Raw genomic sequence first — 27,709 nt, 5'->3', positions numbered from 1 at the left:
ATCTTCATTGTGTTATTTGTCTTTAAAAAAAATAAAATAGTATCATGCTTAAATGATCTGTTGTGCTGGATTGGAAGCAAATTGATTTCATTGCTCAGGACCAATTTATGATAGTCTTAAATAAGCTTTCTTTAATAGGTGCAAATTGCATGCCTCAGTTTACTTGCCGAGGAATACAATTAAGCCAGCACAAAGCTGTTTGTGATTCATATATAATGAAATAAAAACGGTATCATCATCATTAAACAGCAAATAAAGCTATTGATTCCTTGCATTATGCTGTCAGGTTTAATTCAATCACATTTTTTTCCTCCTTTCAGTCCTTAATTACGCAGTTCATGCTGAATCCTCATTTTAATGCGTGGAATGGAACAATGCTGTACCTTCACAGCTTAGCATCTAAAATACAAGCCTACTGAGCCCCGACGTATCTTTGTTGGAATTAATTAAAGCCAAACATGCTCACAGCATCTGATGAAGGCAGGTATTTCAGTCCTGAGAGTGTAAGTGGGTGGTGAGGTGATGGACCCGCTCCGTGGACAATGCCATCAGGCTGCAGCTGGGCTCTTTCTGTGTGTCCCTGGCTGAATGCACCAAAACCACCTCCCATTTAGCTCACAAAGATAAACCAGACCATGAACGAATGGCCTACAGAGCCGGAGCAAAAGAGAGGAGGGCAGGAAAGTGCTGCAGCAGTCAAAATGTGAAAGAAAGGGAAATCCTGAGTGACTTTGTGATCTGCTCAGAGGGGCAATGGGCAGCAGGGCACGAAGGGAGAAGCAAGGATGGGGAGCTAGGTGAGGGAGAGGGGCATCTCCTGTTAGTCCTTTGTACCAACAGCAGCTACAGAGAGCACTGCAAGTGGTCGTGCAGCACCAGGAGCCCTTGGTTATGGGACGTGCTGTGCCCCAGATGTACCATCCACATGGGCTGGGTGCGCACAATGGCAGGGACACATTGTGCCATTTGTGGCGAACGGAGCAATCTGAATAGTGGGAATAGAAGGGGAGTTCTTGTTGATTTTTTTTTAAACAACAACCATACAAATCAGCTGAATAACATATTCACCGGATACTGTTCAAGCATCATTTTTCCCTGCTTGTGGCCAGTTTGCAATACATGTATTCATGCTGAGGGCAACCTTATTCTGTGAGCTATTCGTGAAGTACTTTCTTAATATGCATCAATGGCAAATTTGGTCCTGGTTGAGTAGCTGTGTTAGGAATGGTCTAGACTGATGCTTTTCTTCCACTTGTGACTTTCTGATGAATATGGCCCACGACGTATAGACCAGTTCTGTTCTTTTGACTCAGACCTTCCGAAGTGATCTCCCTCAGCTCCAGACACTGCAGCACTGACTTCCAGCCCTGCTCGTTAATTTCAGTCCCACTCACTGCAAGCCAGGGAGTCAGAGCGTGCTGCAGACAACCAGCACTAATATTTGAGAGGTGACATGTCTGGGTAATGTTTCTCTTCTGCCCAGATTCACAGGGATTTCCAACACAATTACGGGAGTATCAGATAGAGTCCCCTTCGCTAGAAATGGTGAAACATCTTTTCTGCTCTTGCAAATGAGTGTAGTATAAAAGGAGGAGATTAGAATAAATCCTCTGGCATAAATTCAAACAAACCATACCTGCCAATATCTTAATTAAAGACAGAAGGTATCATATCAAGTGAATTTGTGAAAATATTGATTGAAAAACCATCAGGAAATAACCTCATTATTCTCATTTTGTCACAAGGTCCTAGATTTCTCATTCTCGTGTTCTTGTGTTCTATGTGACAGCTACTTCTACCATGGAAAAATCTTGTGTTGCCTCCTTCCACCCTACCTGTTTGTTTCCTACAAGAATGAGTCAATTGAAATACTAGGAAAGTTGATGTTAAAATGCTGTTCTCACTTGGGGTGTTGTTTTTTTTGTTTTTGTTTCTAAGAGTGTTTCAAATCTTGGGAAAGCTATGATTGTTTGATTGCTACTTAAGTCTATTTTTGGGGTGCCCTTAATCACCTCATGTAAGCACTCTGAAGTCTGTAGAACCATCTCCACCTGCAGCAGAGCTTAGAGAATTTATCTGCTAATATGTAGCCATGAACAAACTGCAGAGAAAAATTAAGGTTGATTGAGACTCTTTCAGACCTCTGAGGATGCCACCTCTGAATTTCACAAAACTGAGGTTCAGCCTCTACTTCATAATGATCTGAGGTTACTTTCCCCTGAAAAGATGAATATTGATATTTGTTATCTGTTGTCATCACTATTGTCTTAGGTTTCACCAACAGGCTAAAAGAGACACGTGACATAGAATGCTTCTCAATTCCATTTCATATTCTGTATAGGTCTGTGTGGGCATTGTGGAGCCTGCTTCTATTCTCTAAACATATGTTTTATTCTGTCTGTCATGCTGAAAGTGCAAAATAGAAAAGAAATGCTGATTTGGGATCTATTTCTGAATGAAAAGGGTTTAGGTCTGTGTGGGTTTAACTTTCCTGCAGGATGATGATAATGCAGAAGAATTTGATGAGATTAATACAAGTGGGTCCATCACCTCAGTGATTTCCTGCAAAAGCACACAGATGTAATTAAGCTCATATTCCTCTCCTGTATGGGCAGGATATTTCTTGCTCAGTAGATACTGCCTTGAACATCTGTGAGAAAAAAGAAAACAGCTGTAACAAAGAAAAAAAACACTAATGTTTTAACTGCATTGCAGCTTTAAAATCTCTCATTTTCTTTGTCACACAGTGTCCTTTTCTCCAATTTTCATCTTCTCTTTCCACCCCCATTTTGCTGTTCTGCTGCAGTATGGTATATGCTGAATTAAATAAGAGCAATGAATTGCAAACTTTTAGGTGCAGATGATAAAGTCAGCAACACCAAATGAGAATCTCCCTCAGTAGGTTTGTTTGCAGCTTGTTTACAGCTGTTTGCAGCTGTTTCAGATGATCTCTCCTCATCATCTGCGTGGGAGCAGTTGCAGTGGGGTGAGATGGTCCAGTGTGAGGTGGAGCACCCCACCCCAAATTCCCTGCTCTGTTGGAGGTGCCCTCACCCACCATGGCTGCAGAGGTTGGCTGGTGTCCTGCGAGGCAGAGCCTCCAGGCAATAGAGCTGGAAGCAGCAAATTGTTATTATATTTATTTTTTTTTCCCATCCGATTCTCCAACTCAGTGAATCATTAATGTGGTTTAGAATGGAAATGAAAATGCCACAAAAGAGCATCTCATTGCAAGATGTCTGTAAAGATATATAAAAGGATCTTTTCATGGGTAATTATTCAAACCACTTCATATAACTGTCACCATTAAAAGGTCACTAACTTTTACCACACAGGGCTTGCTGAAGGTGCAGTGTTGGCGCCATCCTCTAAAGCCAGGGGAAGTACTTCAGTATCACTCATGGTCGCAGATGATACTGCGTGGTTTTATCTTATCTTATCTTATCTTACCTTATCTTATCTTATCTTATCTTATCTTATCTTATCTTATCTTACTTTCTGATGTTAGCAGAGTGGATCAAGGTGACCATCTTGATTGGCAGCGTGCAACCTCATAACAAATAGCAGTTCTTTCCCTGAAGAACTTGCGCTCACAAAACGATAGACAGACCGTATCTCAGGCACGTCATCTTCTACTGGTAATAATTGCAGTTACAACCTACAATGTTCTTGCTATATTTCATTTCAGGTTTTAATTGCATACTATCATTCTCATGCCAAATTAAGATCTCAGGGCATATTTTAAACTCTCTGTAAATACACATTAAAAAGATGACATCCATTACACAACCGTGCAAACAACATGTATGTGGCACATTAAAGAAGCAAATATGCTTGTAGAAAAGCTTGTACACAAAGTTTCTGTGAAAAAAAAAAAAGCAGTCCTTTGTGTATATCACATATAATCCTCTTCCTTATCTTCTATAATATCTTCTCTGTCAAAAAGGGTTGAAATTGGCTAAATGGATTCCAATTGTATTAGATGAGGACTGACAGGCAGGCAGAAAGTACTGTACACCCATTTCTTTGGGAAATCCAGCTAAAACCCTTTATTCTTAAGGTTGATGATACAACTGATATTACTCCCAGCAATGTGATTTGCAGCTCTATTTTGAAGCTGAAAAGCTACAAAAAAAATGTGAGTCTACACAGATGTTGTCTATCAGAGGCTGCCCTCTTGCTGGCTGAACAAGCCCTGGGCATCCCCAAGCCCTCTGAACATCTGCAGAGCCTGGGGATGTTGCAAATGGGCATAATGGGTGCCAGCAAACATTGCATGCCATAACTTAGAGTCAGACATCAGTGCCCCCACTGCTCTGTAAGTCAAGTGAACTCTGAGACTCACAAAAGGCTGAAGAAAGAAACATTTTTGTCTGCATTGAGAGGGTGCTGAATGTTTGGGAGTCCAGCGGAAGGTGCACGAACACTGCCTAAAAACCTTGTCTTGCGTGGAGTGAGAATTCAAGAGAGGCTCGGAGAAACCCAAAGAGAAGATGCAGCAGTCCGCCTTAGTGATGGTAGTGAGGCAGGGCAGAAGTGCTCCCAGAGAGTAGGGATTAGCACAGAGCCTCCTTGGTCAAAAAGAGGAATTTTCCATACGGGCAGCTCTTCAGAACAGCAACTGTGTGTCTGAGCAGAGCAGAGAGGGCATTGTCTAGTGTTTCCAGCATAGCCTGAGAAACCTGGTATTGTTTAACCTTCCATTTTTGTTGCCCTCTGTTTATCCCGCCCACCTCCCAATAACCAACTGTAAAAAAAACAAAAAAAAAATCAAAGATTTAATTTCTTACAGGAAGCCTGGAGGAAAGTGTTTCAGCCAAAAATTAATCCCCCAAATATGTCTTATATTATGGGAAAATTATGTTTTCCAGTCACATTAACTGGAGACTAAAATGCCCTACTAAGATGCATGCTAATTTTTTCAAAGCCAAAGCCATATTGTCTACTTCATCTAGGGGCTGTCGGAGCTGAGGGCCCTTAAAAAAGTGCATAAATATTAATCCAAGTATCTAATTTCAAACAGCTTTTGGCATGTTATTCTAGTGCTTGTGCTCAAGTTTCAGTAGCACGGAAGATGTTTTTGTGGTACTCTGACCTATGTTTCAACAGATAATGTAGAATTTCATGCAGTGTTCATTATTAGTGATTATTCCTTACTGGGAACACTTGTTGAATGAGCCTTTCTCCTGCACCAGTAATAGGTGGCTGATTGGTGCTGATTTAACGATGTATAGCATCTTACCTCCTGCTGAGACTGGAGCTCAAGAGAACTGCCAGGGACGCTGCTGAGAAGGTGACATGGGCTGCATATTTCATGTGCTGCTGGAGAGTGCAGCCAGGCTGCATAGCGATCAAACCCCAGAAGATGTACGTATCTCCAATTTTCCCGTGTAACAAAAATCTTGTCATCTATTGACATGAGAGACTAAGATAACGGCTCTGTGACCCTATAGAGTTCTTCGGTCTGGACAGATGAGACAAATCTAAATAATTGAGCTTAAGCTCCTGTGATTTTCTTCATGTTAATGCAGTGCTACATCCAAAACATAAAACAGTTTTGAACTTGCTGCACTTATCTCCTGCTTGCAGTGATCATTGTATTTTCCAGTCAGCAGGAAAGAAAAGGCCAGTGACGTACAAGCTGGATTTATGCAGGGCCACACAGGTGAGGTTTCCTGGCTGGCCTGCAGCAGCTCCCAGCTCTGCCTTTTACACCACACGTGCTTGGAGAACTGCCATGTCCCGCCTCCTAGAAAATGAACGCTTGGCAGCTCTGGGGTGGATGAGACTTTACAGCATGGGACTCGAGCCCTGGATGTACCCTCTGGCTGGAGCTGGAAGCTGCCTTTGCCGGTTTACATCCCAGGACAGAACTTGTCCCAGGTGTCCTAACACGGACCCCTTCTCCTTCCTCCCAGCAGCTGCCAGTCACTGTTCCCATCTGATCTCTCCTTTTTGGGCAGCAGTTATTTCATGTATTTCCATTATATAACTGGATTATATATTATGAAGCATAAATATATTCTTTTTCCTGACATTAGGCAAATTAAACATATATGTGCATGTACATCCAGGTACACAAACGTTCACATTCATAGACACGTTTCATCTAGCGATAGGATCACATCCAGCACCCTATCTCACCTCTCCGCTCACATCCTTTCACTTCAACCTTGGGCTTTGTCAGACTTGCAAGGAAAGAAAATTCCAGCATTAATATCCCTTTCCTAAGGGAAAAGCTCCTTGCTGCCTCCTGTTAGGAACTTGGGACAGTCATTTAGTCTGTTGTGATTACCACTGCAGAAGATTCCATTTTACAACTTAATCTTATTTCCTTTTAATAGCATCTGTTGGCAGAATTTAGAAAAAGTGAAACAACAGGAGAACGCTCGCCAATTCATTCATAACAATATAATACCAAGGCTTTTTTTATTGCTATTCCTATTTAGAGTGACTGCAGTTTGTATTGAATTTACCTGAGATTCACAACTTCATTTCCAACTTACTGTCTAATTTTGAGTTTTTTTTTTCCTTTAAAGTTTTATTTGTTAATGCATTTTTCCTATAATTATACCGTGATCACTCCTAAGTGCACAGTTTACATTGAACAGAGCCATTAAACGTTATTGCTGGTAGTTGATTGTTTCACACGGTTGTGCAGAGATCTTTGTATTTAGACCCAAAACAGCTTTATAGGGAAAAAAAATATATATTTAGCTGCAGGAAATTCCAGTTGCTATTTTTGTTGACGTCAGTAGTTAATCGGGCTGGACAGCCTACAGGGTAATTTTGCAGCCAGTGTTAAGCAGTTCTGTGCTCAGCAGAGATTTCAGCATCCTTGCTGTGTGTATGGGGATGTGCTTTAGTAGGTGGCTTTGAATCGTGCTCTATCTGATGCGAAGACTTCATGGCACTCCAGAAGCTATCAACAACACATATGTTTGAACTCTTTGTTCCTTCCATCTCTAAACTCATCCCTAGGTGAGGAAGGGATTTTATATTCACAAAATCTGATCTTGATCCTACCTCTTTGGTGAAATTCATTTGAGTTCTGTGCCAAATTTAAATGAAAAACTACAGCTCTTTAACATGTTTACAGCTCTGTGGGGTGCATTGTACTTTGAGGAAAACATTAGTATGTGTAATACTAGTAATGAATAATTAACATACAGTTATAACACCTTTCATCTTTATGGATTTTATATGTGCAAGAATCATTTCATTTGTCCCCAGATCACATCTGGAATAAAACAGAGCAGCAGTTAAAGAGGCTGTACGCTCTCAAATAGTCCAGTGTAGGAACTGAAGATGACTGCTATACAGAGATGAAAAAGCAGACAGAATTTAGCTAGGCAGAAAGTATTAGTGGGAATCAAGCATCTAGTGATGGAGCTTTGCAATGTGCCTTACACGTGTAATTAACTGAATTGGAATCTGGAAAGAACAGAGAAGACTTCACCACTGCCCTTGCTGGAAGGACTACTGCATCCTTTAATAGCCTCACGTAAGCAAGAGCTCATTTTAATGTCCTATTCACAAGAAGGAACATGCCATCTGCAGAATTAGCAAGAAGTATCTGTGGCAAGTGGGTGTTCCTTAGGGATTTCCCACTCACAACATTTTCCAGTCCTTCCCTAGCTTTTAAAAGCCCCAGGCATCATAATGCAGAGTGACATGAGTGCTTAAAAGCTACCACAGGACACGTCTAGAAAGGGGTCTCTTTCTATGTGGGCACCGTATGTTTGCTGAATCAGGAAAAATTTGTTATGAATGTATGAAGAGAAAATGAGAGTGGCTGCAGTGGCCTTTGCAGAGCTCGGTGCTCTGAGCATGAGGCCAGCAGCCACAAAGACAGTCGAGATCAGCAGGGTGTCAGTTCTGCCCCAGCACAACAAACAGCAGAACAGGAGGTCCTCGACAGACGGGAGAAGGGATTAGGGTGTCCGAACAAGAGAAGCCTCTTCGGTCCAGTGTTCAAAAATAAGCAATTCAAAGCTGCAGAGGGGAAGGGGGTTTTGGATTCGTTTGCAATCGAGGCCAAGCCAAACAGCTGATGAATTAAGTGGTTGTGGAGCAGCCAGCTGAGAGAAGCAGCACAATCACAGGGGAAGGAGAGCTGGGCCCTTAGGCACAAGTGATGCACTGAAGGTCGGGCTCTCCAGCTGATCAGCATCCCTCGCTCCAACCCACTGTAACGGAGACCCCGCTACCTGTGCCATCACCCCCAGTTTCCCAGTTTTTGAAGGGAAAGACTGTACAAGAAAAGATCCAGCCCATCAGCAGCATAGGGTAAGGAGGAACGGGGCGCGATGGGTGCTGGCTCTTCTCCCTCTCACCTCCTCTGATGTGGCTGGTGGTGCTGCCCCATTGCAGGGGCACCCAACATCTCCTCCCAGGACTGCCAGTATAGAGGAAAGCCCCAGGCTGGGGAGCCCTCTGGTGGGACCAGCTGTGACCAAGCACAGGGAGCAGCAGGGCAGCCAGCACCCAAGTAGCCAGGCTGCTGCGGCACTTGGTCTGAATGCAAGTAGGCATTTTAAGCCTTTGACAGCCATAGTAAGAGGATAAAGGACTGCAAGGTAAACATGGCTGGTTCAGGAAAGCTTTGCCCTCTTCCAAGCCACGTGGCTGGTTGGCAAGGCATCTCGCACCTTTTGAAGCCGTCAGCTGTGTTCCAGTTTAGAGCAGCGGGCCAGGCAGACGGAGTGCCACAAGGAGCAGTGACAGCCCTCTGTTCCTGAGGCTCTGATGTCACGGGCAGGCAAAGGGGTACCCATTCCTCCAGTGAGCACTGCCTGTTCTTCGCTGTGTATTGACTTCAGAAGTCATTCTTAACTTCACGCTGGCATGCAATTACTTTCTGAACTTTATTTTTCTGCAAAAGTTTACTTCTATGCATGTATTTGCCTATTGATAAAGGACATATTTATTCCATATTCAGATTTCTCTACCATGGCACTGATTAAAGTCCAATGACAGTCTAGCCCCTTTTACAGACATGAAATCCCCCTTTTACTCCTCCTAAGTAAGGAGGCTTCCTAAATATAAATAATGTCTGAAATTGATCCTAGAGCCTCAGTTCTTATTTTGTTTGCAGGAGTGTTGGTTTTATTGACTTTGCTGTGTTTTCCAGAGGGAAACAGAAGATGATTTCTGTAGAGTTTTAAAAAATACCCCTTTCCAATGTAAGCCTGTTGGATGGTGGCTAGCTCCTATCTGCCCCAATTAAGAAGAATGGCTAGAAACAAGAACGTATGGGGCTAAAATTGTGCAGAATCTCTGAAGTGTGTGCTTCTGAAAAAGCTGAATTCTTGGGCTTATGACTATAAAAAAAGTCAATTCAGAATGGATTTGCTATTCCAGTTTTGCTGACTGTTCACAGTTTTTAGAACTGAAAATCACACTGTAAAACTTGCACTTTGCTAATTTTTGTCTTGAGTACCTAATGGAAAGTGAACCTGTTAAGAATTTTCCATAGCTTCCTCCAGAGACGTTTTTAAATGATCTAAAATTAAAACATCTCTTTAAGTAATTATTTTAGTTATGGGCTGTTTAAGAAACAAAATTGCTTGTTTAAGATTCACAAGTTAGAAAAGTAATTAAGTCCAAGAGCCATTCACAGGATTGACATTACAAACTGAAAATGTGACTTTTTTCAATCCCTCTGATTTTTCCTGATGATTTCACTTCTTTTACTATGTTTTTGTTTGTTTTGTTGTTTGTTTTTTTTGCATATAATGTTAGAATGATCTTACCAGTATAAAAGCAAATATATAGCAAAATCCTAGCGCTTTTTTTTGTTAGGATAACACTTGTCCCGAGTTCTCCACCAAATATGATACCAAAGAGGTTTTGTAAAGAGTATGGACTGATTTGGCCTCCAACCAGTGTTGTAATTCATGCCATTCTGCAATTACTTGCAATTATAAGTGGTCTCCAAAGTCCATAAAAGCTCAATAATATAGACTTTCCATATCTTTGCTCCCCCCAAAGAAGGAATCCAAATGAAGATTTTATGTCTTAATAATCTCAATAAATTTGATATGACTCTTGAAGTGGTCTACTTCCTCTTCTGAAGTTTTAAACATTTTATCCAGCTATAGGTGTAAGTTTGTAACTGTTTTCAAATCCTCTGCCTCTGCCTACCTTTATAACAAAATGGACAAAATGACTAGTGATTTTGGCATCACCATTTTAGGTGCATCTTTTCGTTGCTCAGGTGAGATGAGGTGCTCTTACCACATTATTCCTACCTTGTAAATGAGGAACTGAGACACTGAGGTCATTGGTTTTGGATGCCCTATTCAAGCTGCTTCAGAATTTTTGGTAGTTTAAACACTGCGTATATTCAGAATCCATCTGACATGAGCAGAAGATGATCAGCTGTTTGGCAAATCATACCAGAGGGTGGTGAATCTTAAACCTAGAAAATGTTGAACAGTTAGGAGCTGCCTAAAAAAGGATTGGGTTAAGGGACTGTAGCATTAAAACAGAGGGGCTTTGTACATCATATCAACTGCTCATCTTACCCACATCTTCCAAATCAGCTGTGAGTGGTGTAGAGGCTTTACAGACCAGCCTCTCTGTCTACTCTCAGAAAAGAACCTTACTCTTGCCCACCATTATCTCCCACCACATCTCTTCCCACATTCATCCTTCAATCCCCTTTTCTGTGCCATATCAACCGTCAGTTTACTCCCTATTTCCTTATTGCCTTTAGGTCTAATGTTTGCCCTTTCCCTTTCTAATTCAGATGGTTCGATTATGGCAATGCCTTAAAAAGATTTTCCTAAGGGAAAAATATAAATATGTGTATTTTCCTACGAATTGTATGATGACCTTACCAATAGATGTTGCATCCAGTTCCTGTAGCCTGAAGTTACACCCCCTGGTCTGCGTTAATGACTGTATCACAATTTCTTTCTTGATTTTCTGATACGGATCAGGAACATGAGAGCTTGAGGGAAAAAGAAAAGAAAACCTAACACTAAGTGCTTCTGGATTATTATTTTTTTTTCATATTAGTTTTTCATTGACTATGAGGCTGGCAGAGCCTGACTGAGGCAGAGTGGTAGCTAAGAAGATAGTTTACAGTGAGTGATGGCTTTTTAGAGCTTGACTGACAACAGTGTGTTGAAAGGTGTTTGACATATTCTTGTGTGATAGCAGTAATCATGTTGGTCAAGAGAAGATCCTAATATTTCTCATTGGCATTCAGAAGACCCAAGAATTAAAGGTCCCTTTCAAATCTGATGGTTCACATTTCTGTCTGTCAGACACTGTCAAAGAATTCATTTCCTCTGCACAGCTTTGAGTCTATCTTTGCCTGGAGAAAGCACTTTGAACTCACTTTATCTCATCTGCAAAGGAAGATGACAGCTCTTTGCTATAGAAAATATGTCTGATAACTATATTATCTCCTAAAACACCCTTTTCAGCCCCAGACAGCCAAGTGCTCACCACAGAGGTGGGGCAGAACTCATCCTCATTCCTCTCCCTGTCTGTTGAGGTTTAACATTGTACTTTATGACACTTGCCCAAAGGCTGAGGCATAAGATGTGGGAAAATGGTGGGAAACTATGTAGATGGCAGTGGCTGGGGGGAGGGAAATATCGGAACTTGTTTGGACACCTCATGTCTTTTTTTCAAGATACGCCATGTCTGTCCTCTTTACACACTGCAGTCCACTCTGTCTCTGCTTCTCTGGGCTGCCCAGTCCATTCAAGAACGACCAGAAATACTCCTCCCTTCATCTCTGCCTGTCACAATGGTGATTATCTGGACTGCTCGTAACCTCCCAACTCATTTTTTATTCTTTGTCAGATCGGAGGACAGGCTGGGTCCATGAAGCCCGACACCACCTCACTCCTCAAAGCAGTGTCCTGCCACTGCTGACTACAACATGACTTCACGCAAGCTGTATCCAATCTATTTCTATGGTACATTGTCACCAGTTAAAATTGGTCTTGTTTCTCCGTTCCCTCCGTTTTCAAGCTGAAAAGAGAGAGGAACAGATAAGCCCCAGTTTAATTTGTTCTGGCAATTATTGGAAATCTCCCACAGAGAGAGAAGCCCTTGCCTATCGGTGCGGAATGACATACAGCCATACGGGCCCAGACAAAAGGAGACCCCGCTTTTCTGCAAGTCTATTCAGGCATGTATAGACATACTGGCTGAGGTACCAGCCCATTCGAATCTTAATGGGGAAAAAAGAGAGATGAGAACCTTAAAAAAAAAAAAAAAAAGGAAAAGAAAAAGAAAAAGAAAAAAGAAAAAAAAAGAGAAAAAAGAAAATAAAAGAATAAAAACTATCAAGTGAGAACCAGCACTGAAGGCTTGAAAACAAACTCTGAACTGGCAAAGAAAGGGGGAGGAAAGTCATTTGACTATCTAGTCCGGTAGATAACTATACTGCTGCTGTATGTGTTTTAGAAGTATCAGAATAATTCTGTTATTACAGATAAAGGTTACCATAAGATTGATTTGGAAATGTGAATTGAAGATAAGTGCATTTTGGAGCTGGGGTACAAGCTAAGCTTTTTTTTTTCTCTTTCTCTCCCTCTCTTCCTCTCTCTCTATTTTTGCAAATCAGGATTCAGCATTAATTCAACCCAAATGAAACTGTAAGGATAAAACATCTCTGAGAAGCATTTTAAAATATAATTTCCTGCAAAATGAGTGTGTAAGTTTATTAAAAAAAAAAAAGTGCTAGTCAAAAGGTGAAAGAAATACATTACATGATTATGGAGGAAGAAAGAGGTTATTTAAGAAATAGCTGAAATGGCAGTTCTTTTAAAATTGTCATGTGGATGCTTTTAAAATGCAATGACAATGGCAGCTTTTCTTTAAGGCTTTTTCCTTACACTCTGCTCCTGAGCAGAGGGGAAAAGTGTTCGTGGAGCGAATCACTTTACATTCCAGGTAGATTTTTTTCCCTGCCTCTGGATTAATTTTCTCAATTTATCTCTTTAACGATACTTAGTAATAATTCATATGGCCAGCTGGTCTGTCTACATGAAAAACAACTGACAGAAATAAATGTCATAGTTCGGTCATTGACATCCCAGAAATGGGTTCTCACTACTTTAATAATGTGTTACGGAAGAAGAGCGGTAATGCAAGCTCAGAAAATAACAACTGGCACCCCTCCCCTCCCTTGTTTTTAAAGGAATTGTTGGGACTGATCCAAAGCTCATTGCATTGATTGAAAATGCTTTTGCTAGCACTGCTGGATTTGGAGCTGATGCATTGTTTATAGGGATTATAACCTCTGCTGTTGTTGTCTGCAACAAAAAATTAATAATGTAAAACATTAATGAAAACCTGCTTTCTTTTCATTAATGATGATTTCTGTGAGGAATGATTAGAGAATTTCTGACTGACCATTGCTCCAGTTACACAAGTTAAAAAGCAAAGTTTTAAAACAAAAATATGCCTCCAGATAGTGAGAAGATGCATGTATAAATCTAGGGAAATTCGTTCTTATTGCAATTAGTGGCCATTGTGTCTGAGCATTAATAGCCTGGGGCAAACATAATAAACCAGTTCCTAACTGTTGGTAATGACAGATTTCTCAGGGATTATTACTTAATTAACAATAATTTGAAAGGGTGGTTCAGCTAATACGAAGCATTCATTTTTACGGCATATCTAAAAAACATCAGATCAAAAGAACACGTAGCATGCTAACATTTCTCTTCATCCTTTCATTTCATTTGTGCATGTCTGCCTCCCTATGTAAAATATTATTTTTGCATCTGAGCTGCTTTCTTTGTGGGTTCACATAACGGTAATTGGTTCCCCCTCGGATATTTGTGCATTGTTTTATCGGCATACCATGTCTTCTGGGTCTATGCAGATGATGATTTTAATTGGAAATGCTAACTTGATCAGGAAAATACCTCCCACGCCCACTCTTTCCATCCTCCCCATGCCAGAATGGGGCAACTGTTTCCCCAACACATGCATTATTCATTCCCAGCCACCTCAACATGAAATGTTTGCTATTGTTCCCACCATCCACCCATGTAGCTTATGTTCTCCTGGCATCTTTTCTAGTGAATGGCTTCTGTATACCTCACCTCATGGATTACTGGCCTCATTCACATATTAGTGCATCAGTTGAGAAAGAGGCTAGATCTTCAGACAAAGAATATTCTGATTGGTTTGTGGTGATGTCTTTTTTTTTTCTTTTTTCCTTGAAAGTTGCCGCATACTATAATACAAATGAAACTTTTTCTTTAGAGATGATTGTGTTCAAAAGAGGACAGAGCTGCTGAAGAGCCTGTTGTACTGCCCAGGAGTGCACAAGAGAAAGGCAGTGTGTAAACTGAGTGGCAGGAGCACAGAGAAGTGCAAACATCGCGAAAGGTATGTTGTAAAGCTACTATTTCTTTTTCTCTGTGGCAAAAAGTTCATTTTCTACATTGCTTCTCATTGAATATGGTGGGTTGCTTGAAAACTGGAAAGATCTAGAAAGCATTGTACTTTTGTCTTGGTAAGAAACAAATGATTCTGCTGTGTTCTCTAAGATCTGGACAAGCTGTCTGAAACAGTTCTTCAGAAATATTAAGTAGCTGTCTGTTGCAGTCATCGGTATCCATATAAAAGGCTCTGGAATAATTCCATTATTTGCTCTTCAAAGTCTGTTCAAGCAGGCTCTAATTTTAAACCCATACATTACTTAAGACTGACAGTGACATGGACAAGTTATTCTTAAACAAGTTGTAAAACTCTTCTAATTGAAAAGTTGATTTGTAAAATAGGCATTAGGCACATACATTTCTATTTGTGCTTTCAGAAAATTCCTGTTCAAAGAGCTAATCCGCGTGTCTTGACTGTCTAGTTGGAAACTTGTGTTTGGAAGTAGATTAGAATGGCACTCGTACGGAGCCCTGACTCCTGCAGTGGATCAAGATTGATTATAGTGACATTGAATTTCACTTTTATTTCAGTAGAATTTAAAGATTTCTTTAGTTCACATAACATCAAAGGTGTCCTTCTAAATAAATATCTTGCAGTGCTCTATCTTAGGGCATATCTTATTATGTACGAAATAATCAGATTGATATGGTATTGCATCCGAAACAGCACATGTTGTTTTGAAATGTGCCTTGTGGGAAAACAAAATGGGGGATATATAGCAATATTTGTGTTTGAAAATAATAGTTACAGTGAATGAAGCTCAGTTATGCTAATTAACAGCATTAGACAGACACTACAGCTAATCTTGAAATACTGAATGAATGTTAAACCAGAAATCAAAAGTTTTATTGTCCTTGATGTATTTCTTTCCAAATCACTGTTCACATTTTTGTAGTTTATTCAATTTTTCTTCATAGCAAAATGACTAGTAACTACTCCTATAGAGCCCACCCACTGAAATTAATGGTGTGTGGGGAAGGTCATTAAAGAAAAATTCCTTTGTCCTATAAGGATAGCTGCAGAGACAGGTGAAAGCCTCCACAAGCGGAGCAGTGCAGCTCTTGCACATGAGAAAATATTCGCTTTCCTCCTCCCTCCTCTGGCACGGGACAAGGAGCAGTGATTATTTTGCACTGTCTGCTCAGCTGGGGCTATCTCTCCGGCTTCCCAGCCAGCTACCTGCCCCACATGGTGCAGTGACCCTGTCACAGGGGGACCGTGGGACCTCCACAGGCCAGAGCAGGCAGGGATGCACAGCCCTTGGGTCAGCTCCTGGTGAGGAATGCCTTCCTCTGCCTGAATATTAAGTGTACGAACTCCCCAGGGTGCCCAACTTTTGCCCAGAGCAGCAGCAAGAGGATCCTTCATCTCTCAAAATGGTTGGAGAAGAGGGTCTTCTGGGACCCCAGATAGCACCTCTGCCAGCTGGGACAGGTGGAAGATGTAGGTAAGCACAGAGGTCTTGTAGAAAACAGGGGACAAGCAGAAAACCTTGTTCCAGCCTTGTACAGTGTTATGCTTGAGGCTGTCTCTGAGCAGGAACACGACAGCCCAATCCACCATGTCAACACGTCACACCAGCAGTCTGCAATGCTCTCCCTGGATGCGTTTTGCAAGGTAACGCTTCTCTATTTAAATCCTGAAAATACAGCTTTTCTCTGTAGCTTCCTGAGTCAGTCGCATTCACTCGTTTATTACTCTACCTTCAATATTTATCTAGAAATCAGAAGCAACTGACTTTAATCAAATCCGATCATTTCCTGAATGTGTCTCAAACCCTGGACTTAAAGGTGACTTACAGTCCCCATGCATTGAAGCTGTCCAAGTAGTTATGGATGTGAGTTGCATGTGTGTTGGGTTTGCCCTTCCTAGTATTACCAAATGATGCATATTCATAAGCGTGTCATATCTTCTAGGGAAAGCAGACACTATGCATTCCATATGTGTCATATTATATTGCATTACATTACTTAATAGTATATTTTATTACATTATATTATACTATTTTATTTTAGGTGAATCAAATATTGATTAAGAAACCCAGTCCCCTTCTATTATGCAAGTTGAGATCATTCTGACATTAAAAAGTAGAAAATTTCATTTAGGCTGTATTTTGCTTATTATCTTCTGATTGGCAGGAAAAGTATTTCTTGAAGGAAAGATATTCTAGTGGCTGGAGATGGGGTGATAGATTTTTGACAGGTAATACTATGAATTTATACTGCATTTCGATCCCAAAGAATGTCACAGTAATATAAATAGTACCCGAATAAAATTTTAGTTTCTTCAGTCCTATTTTATGCCTGCAGTTATTCATTCTTGCTAATGAGACAACTAATAGGCTAATGGACACAAATGATATAATATAGGCATTTAACTCTGCCTTTTGAATGCAAAAGCTACATTTGTGCCTACAAAGTATATGGTGAGGTGTTGTAATTCTTTTATGTGCCTCTGTGGAAGTGCAGGTCATATCTTCATGGTTCTGTTCACATGAATATTCGTACTGGAAGGTGCAAATAGGCAAAGCATGTAAGATTTGTGCTGTGCAAAATCTGTTCAAACCTAGAGACTAGGTCAGAGACTCTGGGGGAAAATTTGGTCTTCTGCACAAAAAACCACTTTGCTTGCTATAGAAACAAGGCTCATCCAAGATCAAATGCAATAATCTAGAGCGTTGCTCTAAGACTGTATAGGCCAAAAGTGAATCAATGCCAGCTGTAAGTGAATTTAGATAAACAGAAAAGTGGGTTTATAGGACATGAGAAAGAGCACCTACCATTACAGTAAGTTCTGATCATTTTTAAAATGCAGAAATAGCTAGGGGCTCTCTGATATTTTAACTGACTAATGGAAAGGGGACTGTCTTAGTGTACCCCGTGATGTTGTACAGGTTATAATGGAGTCACTGGGGCTCAAACTTTGTTTTATTGAAAATCTGTTTTACTTAACAGGAAGGGTTGGTTTATTGTTTTCACTTGGATACTTAGACCGTGAACTTATATTCTGAGGCAGGAATCAATAAGAAAAGTGGGCGGGTAGTCCTTATCTTCTCATACAGGGATTTGGAAGGTGACAGGGAAGAATGGTCTTTTACAAAGCTGCAGGGAGTTCAGCCTAGCTAGCACTTTTGTATGTTAACTCAGACTTTATTAGAGTTTCAGTTAACACATACAGAAAGAGAAGCCTCTTCTGAATCAATACAACATCATTTGATGATCATTTTATGAAATAAGGTGACAGCTTAGTGTGGATAGAGAGATTACAGAGTACTCTACACCACAAAAATACTTATACAGGGAACAAGAGTACAACCTCCTACTTGAAGGGATAATTTAAAAAAAAAAAAGGCATTTAGGCATACAAGGTTCTGGATCTGATTTGACTGTCATGAAATTAGTGCTTTATAGAAGTGGAGACCTGTGGGAGCAATCAGAGTGCAGATGGGGTGAAGGCACTCTTCCCAGTCAGCCCCACAGTAAAGCAATCACAGCCAAGCACCTTCTGGTCATCTCCCCTCCTTGAAAGACCAGTTACTTACAATGATCAAGTAAAGCATGAGGTTTTTTTCTTCATATTTTTTCTAATTATCATGAGAAGCTCTGATCATCCTAGGGTTCATCTGTTATGTTCACATATGCTTTAAAGTATTATCCACACCTCTACAACCTAGTAAAAGCAACTGGTTTGAGTACTTACCTAGTAAAGGCTATTCACAGCAGATGTGGATTCAGGCTAACTGCGGAGGGAGGGAAAGGGTGACAGAGGAAGACCAGAGCACTCAAAAGTGTTTTTTGGGTGTGTTTGTGTTTTTATTTTTTTTTCTTTTTGTGTGTGTTTTCTTTTTGCACTGTAAGATGTGATTCTGTAAGTTTTGGGGTCATAGAAATGTAGGACTTTTCTAAATTCTTTCTGTCTTTTGCTTCTGATACAAGATCAAAAGTCAACAAAAGAACATCCAATAGCCTACTCTCTAACCTTTTCTTAAAAGCTACAAAAGTGCAGATTTCACTGTTTCTATCAGTCATCTCTTCCAATACTTTCCCCACCTTATACTAAAGGTTTGATTTGCTTCTAACTTAAATTCCTCTTGTTTCAAAGTAGGTTTACTGCACCTTCCACTGTTCCTGGAAACTAAGAAAAAAAGTAGATCACCATTCTTCTTATTACACTTGTTAATATATATTACACTTTTTTAAAGTCTGCTTTTATTCCATGTTCCAAATCTTCTTTTTCTGGACTCAGCAAATACAATTTTATAACCTATTCACAAGTCCTAGTTTTCCAGACTACTGTTCCAATTTCTTGCTTTCTTCCTGGGAGCAGCTTGGGAGTCTGGCCACATCTTTAATCTGTGATATGCTGACTTTCTATGCTGTGGATGCTTCACAAGTGCTTCACAAATGAAACACACAACACACATGACATTCTGTTGATAGAAAACAGAATGGCATTTTCCTTCTTTACCACAACCCACGCATCAAGGTGCTGGTTCCTATTCAGTTTTTGGTCAGCTTCTTTCCTACAGTGCTGATTCCTAGGCCATTATTCATCTCCATATGCCTAGGCATTTGATTTTGCTATTCTAAGGCTTGCATTTTCTACTTGTTCTTATTGAATTTTCTCATATTGATTTCCTACCCTTTCTACAATTTTTCAAGATCATTTTGAATTCTAACCCCATCTTCCCAAGTGCTTACAACATCTCCCAGCCTGATGTCATCCTCATATTTTATACTGCATCATCCATGCTGTTAACATAAATATTGAATAGTAGTGGACATGAAGCAAAATCATCATAGAATCATAGAATGGTTTGGGTTGGAAGGGCCTTAAAGATCATCCAGTTCCACTCCCCCTGCCATGGGCAGGGACACCACCCACTAGATCAGGTTGCCCAAAGCCCCATCCAGCCTGGCCTTGAACACTCCCAGGGATGGGGCATCCACAGCTTCTCTGGGCAACCTGTTCCAGTGCATCACCATCCTCTGAGTGAAGAATTTCTTCCTTATATTTAATCTAAATCTAACCTGCTCAAAATCCTGGGGGGCCACTTGGTGTTGACTCGCAGTAGCTGAGAAATTGAGTTACTGCTAGCTGCTCTTTGAGTTATTTTCCAGTCTGCCTTACTCTTATTTCACCTTGGCCATATTCCTTTATCTTGCCTTTGACAATGAGTTGGGGAGCTGTGTAAAATATCTTAGGAAAATCAAGATGTGTTGCATTTTCTTCATCTTGCATCTGCTAGGCTAGTTATCTTACCAAAAAGAGGGAGATCAGGCTGGTTTGTTGTCAACTTGTTCTTTGCAAAGCCAAGCTATCCATTCCTTAGTACCTCATTATCCTCTAGATACAGAAAAACTGGTTGTTTGTTCCAGTAAATTTCCAAGTACTGCAGTTAGGCTGAAGGCCCTATAATTCACTGGATTGCTTCCCCCTACTCCCATCCCTCTCACCCCCCTTTAAATGTAGGTATAATGACTTCTCTGCCAGTCCTCTAGGAACTTGCTCATCTTCTATAAGCTCATGAAGATAATCACAAAGGTTTTAGCTATTGCTGGTTTCTGAAGTACCTGAGAGTAAATTCCATGTGGATTGATTGATCTGGCAAGAGATTTCAAAAATGTAGGTTATGCAGCCTGAGAGAAAGCAGAACATAATACCTAGGTATCCCATCATTTTTCACTGGGCACTAGATCTTTTGGCTTTTGGCTGAGATCGAACTGTGTTGATGGAGTAAAAATAGATCCATCCTTTTTCTTTATGCTTCCCCCAAATTTAAAAAGAAAAGATGGAGTAAAATACTAGAAAATTTTGAAGAAATTGAAGGAGATATTTACTGCTAGATTTTTTAAAGAGACCAAATAATTCTTTAGTCAAAAGGAAGAAAATAAAACTCATGCTTCAGTGCTTAATCTAATCACAAGGGTCAGCAAGGAATTCTCACCTTATTCCGGCACCTCACAACAGTAGAGCCTTCTTTTTCATTATTATTAACTAAAGATGATGTATCATGCAGTATCATAATATTGACCTCTTATAAGCACTGGTGCTTATTCCCATTGCTCTTTATTTTCCACTTCTCCTCTTTCCCCTCTCTGAAATTTCAAATAGAAAATATTTAATCAATTAGATTTCTCCCACAAAGAGAAAGAAACAACATGATACCAAGACTGTAGGTTTCTGCTTCACCTGCAAGCAAAGTTTCTTTGAGCAACCATCTTTCAAGCAAATCATTTAAATTTGCATGCACTTGTCTTTCAAGTCTCAAACGTCTTCCCAGCAATCCATAACTCAATATCTAAGAAAAATACCTCTTTTTCTCCTTTCCTTGCACCTTCTCTGGTTAGGATTTCACTTGTGTCAGACTAGAAGCCCACTCCATTTCCACTGTCTCTCCAGCTTCTTGGTATAATCATTTGTTTCTATTAACTGCAGCTATTCTGATGCCAAGTTTCTTTTTTTTCAGAATTTCCTTCATGTCTAAACTACCACATTTAAAGCATACTGAGAGGGACTTTAGCTACTTAGAAGTATCACTTATTGGCAATTTCCAAAGGCAAAAATCTCAACATTAGGAGCAAAGATCTGGTTTGGCAGGGTAATCCTGACGTCTCAAAAAGATACTGTGTAGTACTTAATAAAAATGCAGATCCACAAGTAAGAAAGAATAGAAATAACTAAATAAATAAATAATCTTTTTAGCTGCAATGCACACAGATGGACTAATAGCAAAGTTGCAATCTCATTTGAGTTCTTCTGCAATGTATTTTAACTTGCTTTCCTTTAAGCCCTCCTACATTTTCTGCATTTCCTTGCTCTCTTTTGATTACATATATGCATTACTTTGACTGAATTCTTGAGAATTAAGAAAGAATCATTAAACTATTTGAGGGATTATGTGAAGTGACTACCCACAGTGGGAGAAATGGGCCTTGATATCCCATGCAGTTGTTGTCAGTAGGGTCTTCTCATGTTTATGTGGCCAGGGTCATCAGTTCAGGGAACATGTCCCAACAGTGGATTATGAAGAAGACAGAAAATAGATAATGGAATCATCTTCTTAAGGTGTATTATTAGTGCATGTCACATTCACAAAAGCCACTTAGATACACTTCCTGTGGAGACTACAACAGTTGACTTTGAAGACCAAAATCTAGAAGTTGACATGCAAAATATCTTGTTTTTCAGGCTTTATGAACCTTATTCTTGCTGTATTAGAAACAGTTCTGGGACAAATGAGGTCAGCACATCTTTATTCCTTTTATTCTTTCCGCTTGAAAGTGTCCTGTGAAGGCCAGACACTCATATTCTGTATTTCTAGAAACACTTTGAAGCTGGGTGATAAGAACAAGGCAGCACTCTAACAGTTCAGATAGAGAAAGGTTGTAAGACTTCTGTTTCTTTTGCTGCTTTCATTTCATAGGCAGCAGCTCAAAGTAGGCTTGGAAATGTTCATCCTGTTGGTTAGTAGCATGTCTTCATGTTCAGACAGGGAAGTCTGTGAAGTCAAGACAAGGTATGGATGCCAGTTTTGGACAGTTGAATCAATGTCAGACTTAAGGAATATGAAACAGAGAAGAGATTTTCACCTCTTATAGCGCCTGCAGCTATTCCTAAGCTAATATATGGCCCTTTCTCTATGAATACAGGGACAATTTTAAGCCCTCCATCCTGCCACACCAAAAAAAAAGAAAAAAAGCCACATTACATGCCAGTCCTTGCATACCCATATTTTGATAGATAACTAAATACTGTTTTCTGGCTGAAAAAAAGAAAAACAAACAAAGAAAATTCCCTGTTCAATTCTTTGCCTTCAGAAGCTGCTTTTGGATGTGGGATGTTTGGGGACCATTTTTAATACGTCAAAATACTTTATGAAATATCAAGCTAACTAGGAATACAGTCATAATGAAACTAGGAAGTTGTCTTCACCTATGACAGCACATAGGCCCTGACCCATCATTACTTTCAATCATCATGCATGAGAAAAAATGTTACCTGAAAGACCTCTATCTGTTCCTGCCAGACAGCTGCTTCTCTTATCTGTCTCCAGATATGAGATAACACTTCTTCCATCTTTGGTACTTAGGGGATATCAGTGAGCCTTATTATCTATCCAGCAGCTGTGGGATAAGAAAGAGTCCGGTTTTCATTGCTACATGGAAATCTGTCATATTCTGAGGACTAGCATACCCAAAGTGCAATATTTAGTAGCTAAAGGACATGGTCTGCTTCCATAGACACCATGCAGCACAGGCAGGGACACTTCAGGTTCAAAATGTGTTCCAAGCCTATGACAGCAATGGGTTTTACCCCATTGCAGGGGAATGAGAGGGATCGGGTTAGGCATCTGCTCAGGAACGGGAAGAGTGGAGGGACATTGGCAGAAGGAAGCAAATGAAAATAAAATAAAATTAAAATAAATTAAAATAAAATAAAATAAAGAAAGAAGGAAGGAACTAGTTTTTTAGGTTTTGGGTTGTTTTTCTCCAAGAGGATTGTCACGGTTTTGAGTAGATCCTGTTCTGGCCATAAGTACCCCACAGGCTAGGACACCGGGATGTATCACTGGGCTATATCCCTGCTGGCCTCTCCGAGCTCAGGAGGGCACTGCAGCATTCACAGGGGAGGGCAGACTAACCCAGCACTACGATCTTATTTTCTCATGGCCTTCACAGAAGCCCTGGTTCTCTAACAGGCACCAGCTCTTCACACCACACCTAACCCATACTTCTTCCTTTTTGATAGCACAGGAGATTCCACCATCCCCACCCAGCCCTCTCGCTCTGTGGCAGGAAACAACAGATTTTGCTTACATTGCTTGGAAGGCTTGGGACAGGTCTGAGCAAAGGCTTCTGGTACAGTTGCATAGCAAACAAGAAAGGTCACATTTTGAGGGCGAGGAGGAGGTTTGTATTTTTTTTAAATGCTACCTGTTTGAGAGGATTGTCACAGTTTATGTGACCATCAAGTAACAACTCAGGGTTGCCTGTATATGTGTTTTTTTTCTTGACAGGATGGCAAAAGTAGTCAGAAGTCTGTGAAAACTAAAGAGTTTTCCTTTCAAAATGATAGTTTAATTAGTACCATTTTTATATATTTTTGTATGTCCTTGATTGGACTGGGGTTGTCTTATCTGGCATTTGTTTGGATTTCCTAATGTACTTGTGATGCCTCATTAGTTCCTGCTGAGGCTGACTTCAGCAGAGTCAGTTAGACCAGCGTGGAGCTTTTGAAACCTCCTCTTCCTTCTGTCCTGCTTTTTTTAATGTAGCATTTACAGTACCTCCCATTGAGAAGAAGCTGGGGATCAGATCCTCACCTGATTTAAGTTACCAGCATCATTTTATTTGAAAATGTTTACTTTGTGATTGTGTGCATGTTTCATTCTTTTTGGTCTTTTTATGAGCCTGTAATGATAGGGCTGGGATTTATAAGATGGGACTCCCTCTGTCACTCTGTGGGAATTTTTGCTCTGCATGCACTCTGTGGCTTTGAAGGACTTCAGATCTTGAGTAAAATGAGTTCACTGATGTGTCCCAGGAGAGACTGTTGACTGGTCTGTGGATGTAATTTTATGACAATGGATTGTATTGTGAGTTAAAGTTTATGCACCATATGGTATGTTGTCAAGTTTTGTTGTATTTATGAAGATCTCAGTAAAAAGAGGTAAAAATAAAAATACATGTTCAGGCCTAGTCTATTTTCAGTAACGAACTCCTCTAGATTTTTATTTTTAATTTGAATTTTCCCAGTAAATATGATAGGTAATAATAACAGTAGGACTGGTCTGGGACAGAGATAAAACATATGCAGTTCTGAAAGTAGTACAAATTCATTTAGGACTGTAATCAGCCTGTTTAGAGGTACGTAACTCAGGTATTGAAAGCATTAGATCTCTCAAATGAGACCAGGATTACAAAAATTGCCCAAGAGATTTTAGATCCTGGCTGTGTGGAGGAGAGTGGCCTTGGAGGCTGCTGTTAGGCACCTTTTGCAGGTGGTCTGCCTAGTGCAGAACACAGCCTACACCTTCTTAATGGCTGGCACTCCTGTAGGGTTGTTGCAAAGGCATCTTATGACAAAGCTGTGAGCAAGTAAGGGTACAAAAACCTAAGACGTAATCTGGAAAAACCTAAAAGAATAATTCATTCAATGAGGGAAAATAAAATACACAGTACTTACACTCCCACCTTGGGTTCAAAATATCACAAGAAATTCAAGGAACTAAGCAAATATCACACTTGGAGATTCTTTTCATTCAACTTCAGTTCCTCCCTACTGGGTTTATTACCAAGTAGTTTGGTTTCTTTTGACAAAATGGGGGAGGGCGCTCTTTTAAAGGTGTCATTAAGCACAAAAATCATTTTCCATTAACATATTCTTAGTGCAGTGTATATGCTGCTAAGAAACATTTATATATATATATATATAAAATATCACATGCATTTATGTACAGAGAAAATTTATCACACATATTTGTGTATTTATGTACAGAGAAAGTTGGGGACTGAATTTGAAAGTGATTGCCTCTTTCTACCCCACTTTTTTCAATGTAATATGTCTCCTGTAAGTCAATTGCCTCTGCTCCGGCAATGTACCCACATGGGATCCAGTAAACTCTGTAGCATTCTACATGAGTGCTGGGTCCACACAACAAAATCCATTGGAAGGACCAAGGACAAAAGATGCAAGCATGTAATTAATTTTATGAATGCAAATAGTCCACTGACTTGCTGGGATACCACTTGCTCAAAATGACAAATGCACTAAGCATGTGTATAAACCTTTTCAAGTATCAGCTTTTTGACTATAAAATCCTTGGCATTTATGTAAATATGTATTAAGCACAATGCATTTCAATCCCAGTGGAACTCTCTGCATGCCCACATGGTCATCCAAACTATTAATATTTTTATCATTTCTTCGGGAGTGCTGTTCTCTTCAGAATCAACATGATGAATGGGTCACATGCAAGAAATGCTAGAAGTCGGTTCTGGCAGATATTTCTTTTTCCTTTTCATCTTTGACCAGAATTAGATATTAAATTAAGAATAATTTAATTACTGTACAAATATGGAGGGGAGGGGGAGTGGGGGAGTCTTTAAAAATGGAGCATGAACAGGAGCTTACATTTGGAATATGCCTATTTTACTTGCATAGTATGTGCTGAGAGAGAAATTTGTATTTTCAACAGTGGAAAGTGCATTATTGTGACTCTTTTGTGTAGAACAATTAGATGTCTCCTTTGGGTTGTGTATAGGCCACCAGTTGCACAGGGTTCAATTAGGTCTTCACGGGTCTTTATGAAGCCAAAAGCCATATTTGTTACTGTTGAGTGGCAAGAAAAAAGATTTTCAGCAACATCTGCAAGGCAAGAGCAGGAAAAAAGTAACCTAAACAACTGAGCTAGTAATCAAATATTCATCACAAAAGCAGGGCCAAGAAAGGTGTTCCCTTTGGGTCAGGGATCTAAACTGCACAGATGCAGCTAAGCTTATTATAATGGGGTACTCAGCTGTGGGTAACAAACCAGGTTCTGAAACACACTTCAATTTTTCTTGAAAAATAAAATACCCTGTGCGGGCTGTGGCCATGCAATCTTCTTAGGCTTAATAGCTTAGCTTTTGTGTGTGCGTGTGAACAAGCAAAACAACATATCCCTCCCTTTACTGCTTTAAAATCCTTTGCCCATCCCCATTCTGAGCCATGAAACATGAGTGTCTATAACGTATTTCATATGACAAAGAGTCATATGACAATATCAATTCCATCTTTGCAGATATCCACAGATATTCTTCAGAACCTGTTTTGGAGGGTTCCAGGAAACAACTTGAATTAAGAGAACATTAGAGGTCTCACTCAGTCATGCCAACAAGTGCCTTGCTGTATGACCAGTCCTCCTGATCTCCCTGCAAAGAACTACCCAGCCTGGGGCAGCACAGACTCTGCCTCAATGCTTGTGTCATCCATCTGTGGCAAAAAACTCCAAGGTTTACTTAAAGCTAGAGACCCCACCAAGTTAGCATATTCAAAGCATATGGCCATCATCCTCACCAACTGTTGTATCTACAGTCCAAGTGACCCCATCCTCATCCATCACACTCAGCTGGTGAAGCAGCCATCTGCACAAGTCCTCTGAAGGACCCAGTCTTCCATGACCTTAACTGTACCTCAGCTATCTCTTGTACTAACACACAGTTCAAACCCTACCTGTACATCAGTGCCTTTTATGCTACTGAGAAATACCTTGCTAGAGAAATAGTACCCCTTGCACATCCAGGGGCCAACGGTAGGTGAAGCTGAGGAAAAGGAGCCCCAAAGAGATCAACAGCACCACAGGCCAGAAGTTCACAAAAGTCATTTTCATTCTTTTAATATGAGCTGAAAACCTGAGACAGGAAAAAAAAAAAAAAAAAAAGGTAATTCTCTTTCAATTTCAGAGATAGAGGAACTATTTGTGATTAAACACTGTTATTAATAGTAGTAATTTGCCTTTAGGCAAGAAGGAAAATGTGACAACTTTGAGCCTGCTTGTTCAAGTTTTGGAAAGGAATGAGACAACCAGAAACTCTGGTACTAGCACACCAAACACACAAACAATCTGTGCCACCTCATCTCTGCTGTGATCTTCCCTGCCTATAAAAATATATGACCATATCACTGTGGGCTGGCATTAAATTGAGAAACTACCATTATTCAGGGAAGGAACATCCTTCTACAAAATTTTTTATTGCATTATGGTAAGTTTCCTAATAGTCACCCTACTTTAAGTAGGATTGCACTGGGAATAGGAAGTTCTGTGAGTTTATTTATCCATATCTCAATATTACCTTGACTGAGAGCTATTGACCCTTGTTGGTCAAATTTAATTGCAGGAGACACCTAGCACCATTAGTTCTGAATTCATGGTTTGGGCATTCACCTATAAACATGATTCTCATTGCCACAGGAATTGGTTCATCATGTAGTGTCACTTCTTTGGTCGTACAGACAAAAATATAACTGACATGCAGGAGATGGAACTTCTTAAAGTAAAAACTCAAGGTGGGACCTTTAGCCCCTGCCAGCCTCTGCTCTCCCTTCCTGTCACACGGTGGAGGCAGTGATGGGTTCCCTCAGATTGTGGACAGTGGTGGTGGGAGGCTTCTCCCCACCTTTATTCACCAGTAAAACACTGACTATCAATAATGTCTTTGCTGAGAAAAACTTGCTGTTGACAACATGCTAAGAGCAAGGTGTATGTACCTATTATATGATATGGACTTCAGCCTCCTTTCCC

The 27,709-nt window shown here is 40.2% G+C and overlaps 1 protein-coding gene across 5 annotated transcripts in view; it reads left to right on the top strand.

The window, feature by feature from the left end:
* Window positions 1-27,709, top strand: part of CDH20 (cadherin 20) — a 397,431-nt gene that overhangs the window by 329,493 nt on the left and 40,229 nt on the right. For 4 of the 5 annotated variants that reach the window (XM_083822392.1, XM_083822394.1, XM_083822393.1 and 1 more), the window contains one exon: window positions 14,245-14,370. The gene's annotated coding sequence lies outside the window, so the exon portion shown is untranslated. Of the gene's footprint in view, window positions 1-3,484; window positions 8,290-14,244; window positions 14,371-27,709 lie in introns of those variants that run through there. The other variant, XM_083822395.1, reaches the window with a different exon arrangement.

The sequence above is a fragment of the Anser anser genome (genome assembly GCF_964211835.1).
Source record: "Anser anser genome assembly, chromosome: 2".
NCBI lineage: Eukaryota > Metazoa > Chordata > Aves > Anseriformes > Anatidae > Anser > Anser anser.
This window is presented reverse-complemented; position numbering and strand designations above follow the sequence as displayed.